This window comes from Lissotriton vulgaris, chromosome 1_1 (assembly GCF_964263255.1).
Source record: "Lissotriton vulgaris chromosome 1_1, aLisVul1.2, whole genome shotgun sequence".
Taxonomy (NCBI): domain Eukaryota; kingdom Metazoa; phylum Chordata; class Amphibia; order Caudata; family Salamandridae; genus Lissotriton; species Lissotriton vulgaris.
Genome location: NC_141685.1, coordinates 655,449,336 through 655,463,299, shown reverse-complemented (window position 1 = coordinate 655,463,299; position 13,964 = coordinate 655,449,336). Strand labels below are relative to the sequence as shown.

Here is a 13,964-nt window from a genome sequence, read left to right as displayed (position 1 = left end):
GGGAACAGACTTTTATGTTTGCTCCCATTTGGTGGGAGATGTAAAGATTCTCGCACCAGACAGGAACACATTAATTTCCCTAACTGTGGTAGTGTGGGCAGGGAAACTGCTGTGTCCCAAAGGGTAAGCTCCCCATGCTCAGGCAATGAGCTTGCCCCAGGGTATGGGGTTTGCCGCAGAGACAGCCCTGGGGGATGTGTTCTCAGGGACCTTTTTATTTACATTTACATTTTATTTACATTTCAGCCCTGTGGAATGATGTCCTAGGGGCCTAATTAAGTTCAGGAAGGGGGCTGTGCACGCCTCCCTGTATATTATTAACTTTGTCCCCGAGGGTAGGATCCTCATGATCTAATTAGGCTCCAGGAGGGAGGCTGCATGTCCTCTCCCTTTTTTAGGTTTCGACTGCAAAAAAGCTTCGCAAGCAGCTTTTGCGCAGGAGAAATCTAATGAGTACAGTATGTTGCTCGGGAATCCGCCCTCTGTTCCATTGGCTAGCTCCATAAATGGAGGCTAGCCATTGGAACAGAGAGGCGTCCGTCATGGCCGGACCAGATTCGGGGGCGTTCCCGAGAATTTTTGGCTTTTGGCTACGTCATGCTACGTCAGCCAAAAGCCGGGAACGCCCCCGAATCTGGTCCGGCCGGGCCGCAAGCAAGCCGGAAGTCCCGCCGCCGCTTGTTCTATGCCAGGGGAAAAGTGCCCGGGAGAAAGGAGTGCGGCCGCCAGCGAGGCCCCGGTGCAGGAGAGCCCCGCCCGCGGCACCCGAGAAGAGAGCCCAGGCCCCGGCAGAGGAAGGACACCGCAAGCGCCCCCGCCGCCTCCTGGGAGCAGTCCGGTGAGTTTTGAAGTTCTCCGTGTCCCTCCTCCCGCCGTCCCCCCTCCCGCTCTCCCCCCTCTCGCTCTCCGTGTGGTCCTGCCTTCCTCCCGGAGCCTGGTAATGAAAGCCTATGAGGTTGTGAAATGAGGCCCATGAATCTGCTACGATATCATGTGAATCTGTCCGGGTGAACTAGCAGAGAACAAGCTGCTCGCATGTACAGACGGAGGACGCCAGGTGGCCTTTATGCAGATGGCGTTTTAATGAAATGTGCAAAATTATATTTGTGCGTGCCCTGAGTTATGTCGGACCGCAATGAAGCGCAGCCTGTGGGACAGGCAGCCGTGAGCGCTCGGGTGCAGTGTACTTGGTAACGCATTTGCATTTGCTTATGGCCCAAAGCGCTAACCTTCTGCAGAGCAGCTCTCTGTGGCCGTGGCTGTGCTTAAATTACTGCCGTCATTATAGACTCTGTTGGTGGTACATACGACATCGGATGGATCCTGTGTTTATCGTTCCTGCTGCTCTTTCGGGTATAAAACGAGCACTGGTCTGGCTTTACCGTGCGAACGTCGGTTTGGACAGATGTACACAGACTATTGTGGAGTCTCTGTCTGCAACTTACTTCGTTCTGTGCCTCGTACCTCTGTGCTCTTTGTTTTAATCATTTCCCAAGTTTGCAGTGCTGCACATGTATTTGAAAACGTTGAGAAATCCACACCTATTAGCTTTACCAGTGCTTGTTGCCTGTCCGTGCGCACGTTCTGTCAGGGATTCCTGGAGTGCTTTAGTTCCCCATCTAAGAATGAAGTAAGCAACGCGAGGTGTTAACATGGAAAAGATGCTGCTCAGAGTGACGTGCCATTCCATCCTCCAATCCCAGCGCGGTGCTTCTTTCTGTCAGTACAGCCCGGAATCACCACCTCCGAAGCGCTAATACCTCCTGCGTGTAAAAGCAGCACCACTAGAACTAGAGTGACATACACAGAAGCGAGGATGAATACAACTGGACTTCAACAATAAGAAGCATAGACAAAGCCAGTAGGCCTCACTATTTTAAGAATGTCCACCATTTATAGAAACCGTTACTAACATTCTGCCAATACAGGCATTTCATTGTTTTTGTGAGTGCTAGAGTGCTTGCTTGCCTCATTAAAATAGGTTTGCTTTATTAAGCGAATTTGTACTATGCACCTCTATTTATATTACAAAAGTGTGTTTCCTACTTGGTGTGCTTCAGTAGTGATGGGTGTGAGTGTTGCCGGTAGTGTTATTACTAATCTGTGTGGGGTGTGAAGGTAATGTGTGACTGCTAATGTGTAAAAGTACTCCTGGTAGCGTGTGGATGCTAGCCGGTGAGGGGAGTGAATATGCTTCCAGTTGTGTGTGACTGCTAGTCTGTGGTGGATGGGGGGGCTTTTAGTTGCATGTGACTACAACATTCGGAGAGTTGTTAGCCTTGCTGGTAGTGTGCTGTGCTAGTCTGTGAGGGGTGTGACTGCTACTCTCGGAGGGCTGTTAGCGCTGCTGGTAGTGTGTGGTGCTAGTCTGTGAGGGGTGTGAGTGCTTGTGATAGTGTGACTGCTACTCTCGGAGGGCTGTTAGCGCTGCTGGTAGTGTGTAGTGCTAGTCTGTGAGGGGTGTGAGTGCTTGTGATAGTGTGACTGCTACGCTCGGAGGGCTGTTAGCGCTGCTGGTAGTGTGTGGTGCTAGTCTGTGAGGGGTGTGAGTGCTTGTGATAGTGTGACTGCTACTCTCGGAGGGTGGTTTGCGCTTCTGGTAGTGTGTGGTGCTAGTCTGTGAGGGGTGTGAGTGCTTGTGATAGTGTGACTGCTACTCTCGGAGGGTAAGCGCTGCTGGTACTGTGTGGTGCTAGTCTGTGAGGGGTGTGAGTGCTTGTGATAGTGTGACTGCTACTCTCGGAGGGTTATTAGCGCTGCTGGTAGTGTGTGGTGCTAGTCTGTGAGGGGTGTGACTGCTACTCTCGGAGGGTTGTTAGCGCTGCTGGTAGTGTGTGGTGCTTGCCTGTGAGTGCTTGTGATATTGTGACTGCTACTCTGTTAGACTTTTAGTAGAGTAGGGTTGCTGGTCTTTGAGAGGTGGGAAAGTGCTATTGGTAGAGTAGAGAGAGTGCAGAGTAGAGAGAGTGCAGAGTAGAGAGAGTGCAGAGTAGAGAGAGTGCAGAGTAGAGAGAGTGCAGAGTGACTACGGAGTGCTAGGGACTGCAGAGTGACTAGGGAGTGCTAGGGAGTGCAGAGTGACTAGGGAGTGCTAGGGAGTGCAGAGTGACTAGGGAGTGCAGAGTGACTAGGGAGTGCTAGGGAGTGCAGAGTGACTGCAAAGTGACTGCTAGAGATTAAGCTAATGGCAATGTAAATGACAATGCCATTTATTTATCTGTTTTCAAAACCAACACATAAATACAAATTTTGTCATTTACAATGCCAATAGCTCAAACTTTTCCAAAGGCGAAACCATTGCATTGTAAATGCTTGTTATTTTAAGGCAGTCCATGGAGATGGGCTACCCTGGGCCTCTCAGAGGCTTTGGGAGGGAGGCCATGCTCCCCTGCCCCAACATTATAAAGTTTATGTTGCCCCTGCACCCCCACCGTGGAAAGATGCCCCGGAGCCTGCGCTTTAAAAAGAAATCCTTTGCTGTGGATTAATTTGTCGCAAATTATTTTTTTAATGCTTCACTCCCGGCGGGGACTTCAACCCTGCTTGCAATTTTTTTCTTTGCTGTTTTCATTCAAATGTGGTTTCTCTGCAGTTCCACCTTGTAAAGTTATCTGATGAAGGTGCTTGAGCAATAATCACATTGTCAAAATTACAGACACACAAGGTCACTGGAGACCTTTGCTCTGTGTACTTTACACAGCTGTAGTGTAGGAGAAACATTATACATTTGCCCAACAAGGTAGCACTTACTAATTAGCCAGGAGAAAAGTTCTCCAGTTGGGTAGAGGTGTTGCACAAAATGATGGCGTCTTCTTGGATAAATAGACAGGGCAGGATTCATCCTGGCACGATGCTCATTTAACAGAAATAAAACCTCAACGAGAAGCACTTACAGACATGAACAGAGCAATTGCTCAAAATGAAAGTTGACTTCTGTAGAGTACTACTCATCCTAACTTTGTATGCATGGCCAGGCAAAGTAAGTGTGCTTTCTTTGCATTTCCACAGAAAAGTTATCTGTAATCTGTGGTGGAGTTGTTTGCATCCTCGCTTTTCTTGAGCGCAATATCTTACGTAGTCTCTGTGATGAGGGGGCTCTTTCTTGTCATGTGCTACTGAGACCAGAGATCGTGTTCTAAACTTTTAAAAACTAGAAGTATGTAAACCTGGCTAAAAAACCCTGCCGGTTTGGTCCCACCCCATATACATTATCGGTATGTAGCATCCTACTATCCTTTTCCCAGGATGATGGACAGCTAACTAAAAGGCCCCCAAGTAAATTTTCGGCCAATTTTGGAGACGGTGTCTTGATGCCTGAGAATATGATTGCATCTCTACTAAACAAAGAAGTACTTACTTCTGTAAATTATAAATCATCCTAGTATGTTTTCTCTGCATTTCCACTTTGTAAAGTTATTTGTTGGAGATGCAACTCAGAGAACCAGAAAACCACTCACACACCCATCAAGCTACTCCCACATCCACTCAGAGACCAGGAAAACCACTCACACACCCACTTACACACTCATACAGCCTCTCACATACCCACTCAGAGACCTGGAGATGCATTCACATACCCACTCACAGACCCAAAGGGGCACTCAAACACCACCTACTCACACATTCACACACCAATACAGCCACTCACACACCCACTCAGAAACCCAGAAAAATCACTCACACACCCACTCACAGACTCACACAGCCAGTGATACATGCACTGACACACAACCACCACACACTCAAACACCCACTTTTTCACCCACGCGCGCACTCGCACACCCAGGGTACATGGACATTTTTGAGTTGGAAATAGCACTGAAAACATAGAAATTCACTGAAAAAGCCAAGGGTACAGGGACATTATAGTTACAAAATAGCATTAAAAACTTAGAAGTTCACTGAAAAAAGGTTACAGGCACGTTATAGTTAGGAAATAGTATAACAAACTAGGTCCTAACTGAAGCAGGGTCTAGTTTTGACCATATAGTGCCCCAGGCCCATTCTGTCCACATCTGAAGCAAAAGAGTCTAAATTGTCCCTGCCAGCCCACAGACAGGGTTGTGTTAAAATTGTCTACACTGCATTGAGCATCTCGGAGGCAGTAGGCCCCTTGCCCCCCTGTATACTCAGATGTAAATCTTTCTGAACATCAAGATGTAGCAATAACAGGATGTGTCTGTCGTTTAAGAAGATCATAAACAACTTACAAAATTGCATGATTTATTTTTTCATCCAGGAAGGTGTCTCTGAAACTTGTTATCTTCTAGATTACACAATGCTATTTTTGATTATTATTGTGCCTTGAAATGTAATGCCTAAAATTGTTCTTTAATAAAGTGCCACTCTGACTCAGGTCTGACCCAGTTCCTGCATTTCACACGTGCGTTTCCTTATTATAGATAGAGCACCCTTGCACCCCGGCTCAAATTAAGCTGGTGTAGTGCACCCTAAAAAACGACCCTTTCACAAACTATCAATCAATCAATCAGCTTTGTGGAGTGCAACTGAATCATCAGTGAAGGTCTCGAGGCACTGTAAGAGTATCTGTCATTTCTCATATTGGTTGAACATCAAGGTCTTGAGGTCCTTCCTGAACTACTGGATCGATGGAGATGGTCTGAGGTGTAGGGAAGGTTGTTCCAGGTCTTAGCCGCTAGGTGGGAGAAGGACCGGCCTCCACTCTTGGCCTGGCAGATGCAACGTGTGTTTGCTAGGAAGAGGGATTCAGAGTGGAGTTTCCTTGTGGGTAGGTGGATTCGGGTGATGAGGTATGCTACTCCTTAGTTGTGCAGTGCCTTGTAAGCGTGGATGAGCAGGTTGAACTTGACACAGCTACAGCCCAAACTGCTGAACGGAATAACACCACATTTTGCAGGAAGGTAGATGTTGGTTGAAGGAAGTGCCTTTTGTTATTTGGTTTAAATCCATTCAGTAGTTGCTGAGAAATGTAAAGAAATGTCCACTTGTATGTAGAGAGACGCAGTGGTTCTGCGAGCCCTCCCAATCTCGAGCTAAAAGCTGGTTGGCGGCCAACACTTCAAACCAGGAAGTGTTGGCAGCCATCTAGTGACTCAGTTCAACTGAGTCACAAGAAAAAACATTTAACAAAACAAAGAGGGGACAGGTTACAAACATCCTTACCCCCGAGGACTCTTGGGGGGGGGTGTCCCACAGGGACCCCCCTCGCCAGAGGCAGAAAAGCTATTTCTTTTACATTTTCAGCATGAGTCCCGCTGGATACGTGACTCCTGCTGATTTTTTTTTTAAACAAAGCCAAGTCTCCTGCGCTTCATTAAATATAGGCCCCTGTGTGGGCTACGTCCCGGGGGCAAGTCTTTATAGTAATGCAGAGGGTGCCCATGTGACCCAGGGGTCAGCGGCCAAAAAGCCAGGCAACTCACCGGAGGCCACGCTCCCTTTCTCCACCACCCTGCAAACACACCTCCTGGTGCACTGCTGGTTTGGGGTTGAAGTCCCCTTGGCTACTGAGGTTCCTTAGGGGTCAACAAGACCTCCTGTTACCTCCAAAAAGCCACATGCAGTGGGATTGCTGAGAGGTGGTCGGAGGCTACCGCACCTTTCTCCACTAGAAATGCACCTCTATGCACACTGCTGGTGGGGGAATTAGGGCCCCCTGCCTCCTATGACTAAAGTGGACTTCTTTCCCCAAGCAGCAGTGCACCAGGAGGCGCCTTTGCAGAGTGGTGGAGGCATGGGCCCTGAGGACCTCTCAGCAATCCAGCTATGTGGGTCTTACTTTTTTGCCTTTTGGTCTCTTGCTGTAATCATCAAGTCAATTTGGGTTCTTAGCAAAAAAGTAGCTTTATTTCATGTATGTTTTTATCTCTGTTTAAATGTTTGCACCAAATCATGAAGTGAAGAAAACTGAAACAGTATTTATGTCTCACTTTGGTTGATAATGTTAATTTTTAAAGTGAACTACCTCATCATTTAGGGTTCCCTGTTGCAGTTTGCAATCTTTGAGAATGCTAAGTGGCCCTGCTCTATCATTAAGTTCTGATAGCTATGACATGAAAATTTCTTTGTTGGGCACATCCGCACAGTAGAGGTTTATTGTGGTAGTGGTTGGTATCGAATTTCTTAAGTCTTGAGCAAAGGGCTGAAGTTCATTAATATTAAGCTATGATACTTTTGTTCTGGCATTTGCTTATACACTGCTGCCAAATGCCTTTGCCTCTGTATGACCATGCCACCAATTAATCTGAGATTTATTTTATTTTATTTATTTTGAAAGTTTTATAGAGAGCGAACAAGACCCTTGCGGATATCAGAGCGCTTTACAATAAGTAAGGTTAACTATACAACAAATAAATGAAGGTAAAACACGTATACATAACATCTTGTGCAAAGTACAGCAATAGGGTACAAAACAGAACAGTCCCATTGAATCAGGAGAAGGGCAGATATAGTGACTAGGTTGTCTAGTTGGACCCTTGTCATTGTAAGTATCACTAATGAGGGTACGATTGTTCTTAGAGTTTCTTTAGTCTATGCTCAGGTTAATTTTGCCATGAAAATCGATTTTACTTCCTTTTTGAAAGATGCAGTGGAAGAATTCAGTTTGGTTTCTGGGGGTAGTGCATTCCACATCCCGGATGGCATCCTTGAGAAGGTTTGTTTATATGTTTTCTTCTTGTTGAATCTTTGCGGTTTCAATAGTAGGTTTTCCGCGCTTCTTGAAGATCTTATCCCCCCAGAGATCGTCAGTTTCTGTGCCAGATAGCTGGGTGCATTGTGATCAGGGCCAGACTGGCTACCGGGCATTTTGGCATTCTGCAGAGCTGGGGGCTGATTTCGTTGATGGGGACCTGCGTGTGCAAAACGAAATTCATTTTGCATTGTTGTTTTCGAAGCACACGCAGGTCTCCATCTACAAAATTAGCCACCACCGCAGTGACATCAGCCCCCAGCTCTGCAGAAAGCCAAAATGCCCGGTAGCCAGTCTGGCTCTGATTGTGATGCATGGCTTTATGCGTCATGCACGCTATCTTCAAGTGAATTCTGGCTTCAAGTGGTAGCCAATTTAAGGATTTAAAGTCTGGGGAGATGTGGGAACTTCTTTTCGAATCAGTGATGAGTCTCACTGCATCATTTATTGAGGCTCTCAGAGGTGCTGTTGTAGCTTTTGGAAGGCCACACAGAGAGACACTTCCGAACTCCACACAATGGGATAACTAGAGCTTATACTGCCAGCTTGAAGTCATTGACTGGCAGAAAGGGTTTCAACTTCCTCAGTGTGTTTATCTGGAAGCTTGCTCCCTTTATTGTGTTGCTAATGTGTTTCTGCATATTGAGGCTGCTGTCAAGAGTTATTCCCAATGATTTTGCTGAGTCCACAATGGTTGGTTGAACGTTGAGTGCAGTAGGATGTTTGATCCAGTCTTGCATTATGTCTTGTGTTAAGCAATTTGGGGCCCGATGTAGGTAAAATTGATTTACCGATTTTCAATTACCGGATTTTACTGATTCGGTAATTGAAAATCAGTAAATCAATGTGGTGGACATGTAGGTATTTCCAGATGTGTAAATACCGAATCTGTCACATTCGGTATTTACCGATTCTGTAAATACAGAATCAGTATTTACCATTGATTCCTATGGGCTTCAAAGCCCATAGGAATCAATGGGAAATACCGATTCTGTATTTACAGAATCGGTAAATACCGAATTTTGCAAGGGTGCAGGGGGTGTCACTTTGACACCCTCTGGCACCCCACAAATAGGCATGTGCGCCATGTGGCACACAGATAGGGGTGGGCGGAAAATCCGTTCCGCTCGCGGATTTTGCGGATTTTCGGGAAATCCGCAATCCGCGAGATTTGCGAATCTCCCGCAAAATCCGCAAATCCGCGAGCAGCGGATTTTGCTCGCACTGCTCGCACTGTTCGCGTGAGTTCGCGTGAGTTCGCGCCCCGCGAATAAGTGCAAAATTGCAGAAATACGATCCTAGCAAAACTGAAAGTAACTACTTACCAGGTTCAAAAGTTCAGGCTCATCATTAGTAGCCATTTCCTGTAGTGCTTCCTGAGGGGCCCCTCCAGAGTTCAGTTGCCAGTTGAAACTATTATGTGACCCTGCTCTGAACCTCAGAATAGTTACACATATGCCACAAAGGTCCTGAATTACAGCTAAGGGAGACAAGCAGGAGCCAGGCTGGAAGTTAAAATCCATTAATCAGCCCCTAATTCATTATTGTCAGTTGGGGCAGGGCAGGTGTTGTAACTAATTTTGCAACAATGAAAGCACTTAGCAAGTGCAAAAGATCACTAATCAGGGCGCACTAAGGAAGCAGGTGCCAGCTAAAAAAATATTCTGTGACACATTAATCAGCCCCAAATTAATTCAGGTCACTTGAGGCAGGGAAGGTGTGCTTTGCTTTGCCGAAAATAATGTACACTGGACAACCAGAGGGTGTGGTGATGAAACAGAGGGTGGCATGGGTGGGCCAGAGGGTGGCATGAGTAGTCAGAGAGTGGCAGTGGTGACAGAGAGTGGCAGTGATGAAGAAGAGTGTCCCAAACAGGCTGGACACGTAGAAACAACAAGTTCGCGAAACTTGCGACCCGACAGGTAAGTTCGCAATTTGCGAAAGTGTACAAAACCCTCGCGAACTGGCAGAAACACGGGCGAACACAAAAAAAAAAAATCCGCAAATTCGCGGGAATTTGCGGATTTTGCGGATTGCGAATCCGCAAATCCGCAAAATTCGCGAACGCGAGATCCGCAAAATTCGCTCATGCCTGCACACAGACATGCCCTAAGGGCATGTCTGTCTGTCACATGGCTAGGTGTGCATGCACACATGTGCATGCACACCTGAAATCGGTATTTTACCACACAATAGGATTGTGTGGTAAAATACCGATTTTGTTGGGCCTTTGGGACTCAGAAGAGTCCCACCTACATCTGAGATTTACCGAATCGGTAAAAATACCGATTTGGTATTTTACAGAATCTGTAACTTAACGAATCGGTAAAGTTACCGATTCTGTAAAATTGTGCCCCTACATGCCAAATCATGTATACCGGTCGGTAACGGCCGAAAATACCGATTTTCATCCGTTACCGACCGACCTACATCTGGCCCTTAATGTCTTCTAGGGTGTGGATCTTTAAGGTATAGTTGTGTGTCGTCTGTGTACATATGATATTGCACGTTAGATGCATGTAGCATTTTGGCGAGTGGTTCCATGAAAAGATTAAACAATGTCGGGATAGTGAGGACCCTTGTGGGACTCCCAACGTTACTGGTACGGGTTTGGACAGGGTGTTGTTGACCTTGAATTTTTGAGTCTAGTCTTGGAGAAAAGAGGTAAACCAGTTTAGGACTGACCCTGATAGACCCATTCTATGTTTTAGAAGATCTATCAAGTTCTCATGTTTGACCATATCAAAGGCTGAGGAGAGGTCTAGCACGATGAGTAGGCATGTTCCGTTCTGATCAAGGATTTGTAGCGCTTCACCAATTATGTGTGTCATGGCTGATTCAGTGCTGTGACCTGCTCGGAAGCCTGATTGGTGTTTGTTAAGACGGTCAAAGTGATCAATATGCTTTGTCAGTTGGTGGTGTACACATGTTTCCAATAGTTTGGCCAAGGTAGGAAGTAGGGGAATTGTTGTTTAGGTCCGTAGGGTCAGCTGTGGGTTTCTATAGAATGGGTGATACCTGTCCGACTTTGAGGGTGTCTGGGATGCAACCATGTTGAAGTGAGCTGTTAATGATCTTGGTCCAGAGTGGTAGAAGCAATGGAGTTAAGTCTTTAACAGCGTTTGCTGGAGAGGATCGGTGAGGTGATTGGCAGGCTTCAGGGCACTAAGAATCTTGCATATAGCTTCTTCAGTGTAAGAAGCTGCGTCGTTTTTTAGGACAAACTTTGAAGGGATTTGGTGTGGCGCAATTGGGTGTGATGGGGAGGTTTTCGTATGAGGACCCGAGTGTAAGATTAGATCATTGAGGAGATCCTTCTTGATGTTGTCAGTCTTCCGATTAAAGATGGTAGAACATTCTTCACAGTTGGGTTGCGGGCAGGCTATGTCTTGTGGCCTTTGAGGTGCATCCTTAGATTGGGTTTTTATTAATTCAATAACTTTTTTGGGACAATTCCTAGCTTGGACTAGTTGGTGGCTGAAGAAGTCTGCTTTAGTGCGATGGTTCTTTCTATAATATGCATTTCTATTTTTCTTAGTATCTTGAGGTGGTTGGCGGATGAGACTGATCTCCAATTGCATTCAGAAGTTCTGAGAGACCGTCTATCCTAGTAAAGTAGACCATTGTACCAGGGCTTAGAGCAGAGCTTCTAAACTGTGTGTCCTGACACAGTACTGTGTCTTCTGCAAGTGTTGGGTGTGTTGCGGGATGACACCACCGGTATTAAGGGCAATTAAGTGGCATTCCTTTGAAAGGGTGTCTCGGAGGGAGGAGGGAGACAGACAGAGGGTGGAGGGCAACAGAGGGAGGTAGACAGAGGGAGCGAGACAGACAGAGAGACAGAGGGAGGTAGACAGACAGGGAGAAAGAGGGAGACAGACAGAGGGAGACAAATGGAGGGGCACAGTTAGAAAGAGAGAAAGAGAGACAGAGTGAGTGAGAACCCCCCAAACTCCTCTTAGGTGTTTCGGGCTCGCTACGCTACGCTCGCTCACTACACTGCCTTACTGTGTCCCAAAATGATTCATCTCCAAAAATTGTGTCCCCAACATGAAAAGTTTGGAAAGCTGTGGCTTAGAGTCTTTAGTGGAAATACTCTTTAGTTGAAGGAGGGGCTACCTCATTTATTAACGAGGTCATGGAATTGAGGTAGTGGTTGGTGAGATCATGGACGTCGGAAGAACCTGCAGAGGGCAGAAGTAGGTTGTAGCTGGTTGGTACCTTGCCACTACTTGAGTTATCAGAATGGGCGGCTGCTAGATGGGTCAGACCCCATTATTGTTATTTGTACTGCGGAGCCCGATACAGCTAGTTTATTAAGATCGGGCGACCACTACATCAGTCGTTTTCTGGTCAACCGATCTTCTTGACACTTTGGAAAATCTGATATGAAAAATCAAGCAACTGACTACTTTGGATAGAAAACTGGACGTTTACATTTGATATGTGCCCTGACGAAGTTCATTCGAACGAAACACGTTGGCTGAGGTTTTTATCGGAATAAAAATAAAAGAAATTTTGAACACTACGTGAAGCTTTCGAGCTCTTTGTTTGGTGCACCGTCCTTATATGTATGAACTTTTGGATCTGCTTTGCAGAAGAGTATTGGTGCTGCATACTCTGGACGTACTGTGCACAATTTATGGACTTATACATCATACTCTGAAATGTTATGTGCATAACCATGGTCAGCCGTCTGTTTCTTTTTTAACTGTAGCTGGAAGAAGGTAATGTGCTAGGGTTTCGTTTTTTTAAGTCTCTTTTCCATACCTTTGGTCTTGTGGATTGAACCGAGTTAAGATTCACTGTTTCCTTGATAAAGAAAGTGATAATATGATAGTCTGACCAGTCACAAGGTTGGATCGACTCAAGCTGAGTGGCATCACTTTTGGAGATTATTATATCCAGGATTGAGCCTTTATTGTGTGCAGGGCTGTTGCAAATGTGGGTGAGGTGTAGAGCATCAAGGAAGTTTTTGAGACTATTGACCACTGCATCGTTATGGTCGTTCCAATGGAGATTGAAGTCGCCATGGAATATTTGGGTAATTTGCCGCCCGGTGTTCGTTGAGACCATATCCATGAGGTGTTCGGTGAAGATGAGGTTGCACCAGGTGGATGATAGATGATGTGTAGCACGCATAATGGTTTGCCATTGCTGTTGATATCGAGGCATATGTAGTCGCAAGAGGGGAACACAGGGGATATGGCTCTGTTTACAGCGATGTTGCTACGATGTATACAGGCGATACCTCCCCCTTTCTTATCAATTCTGTCCATTCTGATGATGTCGTAGTTTGGGGGTACTAGAATGTCGATGAGTGGAGTGGAGGTTTCCATTAGCCAGGTTTCGGTTAACATTATCAGGTCCAGTTCTTGTGAGATAATTAGGTCAACTATGTCCGCTGCATGTCTGGAGGCCGATCTACAATTTAGGAGTGTGCATTTAAGACTGGGTGTGATGAGGGATGAAGTGGGATCCTGAATGAGTAAGACTCTTCGTAGGTTGTTGTCGATGATTCCTCCATTGTTGTGTGTAGAGGACCTGTGAGGGTTGAGGGGGATAGAAGGGATGGTCATATGAGTGGGAGTTATGGAGTTCGTGAGAGAGGGTTCATAAGAGTGTAGTAGAGAGTAGATCGCTCTCCGAAAATGGATTGATGCTTCGCATTGGGCGGGTTGATATATTACGGGAGGGAACTGATTTCCAACTGTGTAGAGTAAGTTTCGAGGTGAGTGTTAGGTGGTTCGGGAGCTCGCTCAATTTAGACGGTCTTGAAGATCTAGTGCACCATGGGTGTCTCAATATCACCTCTTTAAAAGCTTGGAGTTCCTCTTAGATTTGGTGAAGTGTGGTCATAATCTCATCCAGTCTGGGGTCTGGAGCGGTTATGAATGGGGTTGACTGTTGTCTTGTGGATGTGGATGGCTGCGATGTGGTCTGGTTAGGTCTATAGTCAGGTGCAGGTATGAGTAGAGTTGAAGGTAATGTTACATATGTGGATTGATGAGTTATGGATGTAGCTGGCTGGTGTGTGGGAGGTGTAATTGGGAGCAGTGTGTGATCTGAGGATGGCATGTTTTCTAAGAGGTGATGGGGTGTCCTAATATGTACCAACAACTGACCTGGGGGGTTGGCTGGAATGGGGGGAGTACGTGATAGGAGTATCATTGTGCAGCAAAGCTGAGGAAGTAGGAGAGTTGGTTATGGAAGGGATGATGTTACCGGGGGGAGCTATGATCGTACACAGAGGGGGTTCAATATCTATAGGAGTTGCGTATGCTGTCTCAGT

General features: G+C 46.3%; 1 protein-coding gene across 1 annotated transcript in view; it reads left to right on the top strand.

Moving 5' to 3' along the window:
• The window catches only part of TTLL7 (tubulin tyrosine ligase like 7), a 1,104,754-nt gene that overhangs the window by 872,532 nt on the left and 218,258 nt on the right, over nt 1-13,964 (top strand). The window lies entirely within an intron of this gene.